Source organism: Corvus brachyrhynchos, unplaced genomic scaffold (genome assembly GCF_000691975.1).
Source record: "Corvus brachyrhynchos isolate BGI_N302 unplaced genomic scaffold, ASM69197v1 scaffold245, whole genome shotgun sequence".
Taxonomy (NCBI): Eukaryota; Metazoa; Chordata; class Aves; order Passeriformes; family Corvidae; genus Corvus; species Corvus brachyrhynchos.
In genome coordinates this window covers 6,287,574-6,290,674 of record NW_008238988.1, presented here as the reverse complement: position 1 = coordinate 6,290,674, position 3,101 = coordinate 6,287,574, and positions in this window count along the sequence as shown.

Genomic DNA, 3,101 nt, shown 5'->3' with positions numbered 1-3,101 from the left:
CTCTGAGATTCCTTCTTAAGCAAATCCTCCTCAGCTCTGGATCAGGAGCTGGGAAAATCAACACCCTTAATACCCTTTACATCACACCAGTATAAACCTAAATAAATTCCCAATACTGTGAAAGAACTGAAATAATGGGATTGAAACAAAGGGATGTGGCACAGCCGATTCCATCAACAAATCAGAACTTGTTGGAATTTTATGAAAGCAAATCCTTGGGATTTTTCCTTTGAGCAACATCCAATAGGAGCTACATGAGCTTGGTTTGAAAAGTCTGCCTTAGCTGGTTTTTTCCCCAAGCCATCCTTCCCTTTAAGCACGGGAATTGCAGAGAATATCTGGCTGGATGTGGGATCCATCAACTCAGTGCTGATCCAGCACAAATATCTGGGAAAGAAGGCCAAAATGGGAGCCTGGGAATGCAGCCTGCAGGGAAAAGTCCTCCCTAGGCAAAGGGAAGGAAGGAGCTGGAGGAACAGAGGAATTGAGGCTCTTCTCCATTTTTCCCAGCTTTATTTTCCCTAAGTTTCCTGAATTCTGCTCCTTCCAAGTGCATCACTATTGAAGCATTTCCAACAATTCTTGCTCCTCGTGGAATGGGAGGACAATGGAGTCTCCACCATTAAGTTGATCATTTCCAATATTTTTTTGCACCCAAAAAAAAAAAAAAGACCGAAAAATCCAATCATCCAAAGCTGGTTCTGACATCTTCCTACCAGGACAAAGTTGGGATCCAGGTATGGAATTAGAGAAATATTCCATTCTGTGATAATTTAATTTAAAATAGTAAGAGTGGCTTTGGGGTTTTTCCTGCTCCCCAAAAACCAAAGGAATTTAAATCAAAGGAGCATTTCTTAATCTTTATTCCATTTCGTGTCTCACTGAAGATTAAATTGAGGATTTTAATTCCTTTTTAAGGAATTCTTTCAAAGTGGTTTTCAGAATCTCAGCTCCTCTGGGAATAAATAATACATCTCTGAGAGCCCAGATTTCCCAGAGAAACCATGGATGGCCCATCCCTGGATATATCAAAGACCAGGCTGGAGAGGACTCAGAGCAACATGGACTTGTGGAAAGTGTCCCTGCCCTTCTCCAGTAAAGAATTCCTAGAGGAAACAACCTATGTCTGAAATTCCAGGGTTTCCCAGTGATTCCCAAAGTATGGAACAAAATTAATCCAGGTGAGAGTAATTTTTCCTCTCCTTCTTCCCAAAAGGGACCAGGAAGGAGAGGGAAGATGAAGGAGACCTGTGCACTGGGAGTGGGTAAGGAGAGAAAAATCCAACATATGAAGGGAAAAATTCCTTCTGGAGGCACAGGAGGGTTTGGATTTGGGATTTTTCATCCTGTTTTTAAATGAAAGCTGGATTTTCTCCCCTCTCCAAGTGAAAATGATTTCCAGGGTAATCACACCCAGATTTGTCCTGATGCACAGGAAGCACAACAGACACAATCTGCATTCCTCTCGCTCCCAAGGATAATTCCCTAAATTACAGCTCTGGAAATTTATATGGTTTTCCTGCACCTTTCAAGGAGATTTTCTTTGCAATCAATGCACAAAAGGAGAATGGCATTCCCAAAATTACAGCCACTCAGCAGGGAGGAAGAGAAGCCATGAGAAAGGATGAAATCCAGGACTGGCTCGGGAAAAAACTGGAATTTGGAGCCAGGCTGGGACAGCTGGGGGTGTTCACCCGGAGAAGAGAAGGATCCAGGGAGACCTTGGAGCCCCTTGGAGCCAGGTTATAGGGGCAGGAATAACAAAGGAATTCTCCTTTCCTCCAGACTGGAATGGGATTTAACCCTTTAATCCTTCCATTTATCAGACCCTGCCCCAAATGCATTTGGGGTTCGTCAGCACAATCTGGAATGTTCTGGGTTTGAGCAGGGGAGGCCACGAAGATGATTCCAGGCATGGAAAACCTCTGGGAGAATTGGGATTCTTTACCTGAAGAAGGGAAAGCTCCAGGGAGAGCTCTGAGCCCCTTGCAGGGCCTAAAGGGGCTCCAGGAGAGCTGCAGAGGGACTGGGGACAAGGCCTGGAGGGACAGGAGCCAGGGAATGGCTTTAATCTGGAAAAGGGCGGATTTAGGTTGGATACTGGGAAGGAATTCCTGGCTGGGAGGGTGGGGAGGGGTTGGGCTGGAATTGCCAGAGCAGCTGGGGCTGCCCCTGGATCCCTGGCAGTGCCCAAGGCCAGGCTGGACACAGGGGCTTGGAGCAGCCTGGGACAGTGGGAGGTGTCCCTGCCATGGCAGGGGTGGGAATGGGATGAGTTTAAAGTCTCTTCCAACCCCAACCATTCTGGAATTCTTTAATGGGAACAGGACTCTGATAGGGGTAATTAACTCGTATTTTAACCCAACCCCACAGCATTTCCAGCCACCTTTTCACCCTCAGCCAAGAAATGCCTCCCTGAGGCTGCTCCCTTTGGAAAAACGCTGAGCTTTGTGTCTCCAAAACAACAATTCCTCTTTCATCGTTCCAGGAAAGACAGAACGAGCTGATCGAGCCACTTCTTTTCAAAGGAATTTTTCTTTTTTTTCCTTTGCTTTTGTGGTGGTGCCACCCTGAAAATCTCCAAGTTCCACTCAACAAGAGGCAAGAAAAGCAAAAGCAGCCGAATTTGCTGACTGAGACACTCGGAGCTGTGGAGTCAGCAAGTTCTTGGCAGCCAAGATCGCTTGACCTCCGTGGATTTAAAGACAGGTGCAAAAAAACCAGAGGACTATTTTGAGTTGTTCTAAATGCACACAGAAAAAAAAGCTCTTCACATTAAATATCCTCACAGGAGAAAGGAATTAGAAGGCGGAAAGTAACAAAAAGTGGGAAATGTTTTGTGTTTTAAGCTCGGAATTGCCCGGGGACAAGGATGGAACTATGGAAAACAAGAGGTGAGCAGGAAATTAAAAGGAGTTTAATCCATGGGCGGAGTACAAGTGCCAGGAAGGAGCTCAGCATCTCCGTGGAGTCTTCCCAGTGCTGGAAGCAGGAATAAAACTCCCTGTCCGTGCTTTCTGCAGCTCTCCCTGGGCACCCACAGCAGCAGGAGCAGGACAGGGATTGTCCCCCGTGCTGGCCCTGCTGAGGCACCACTGCAA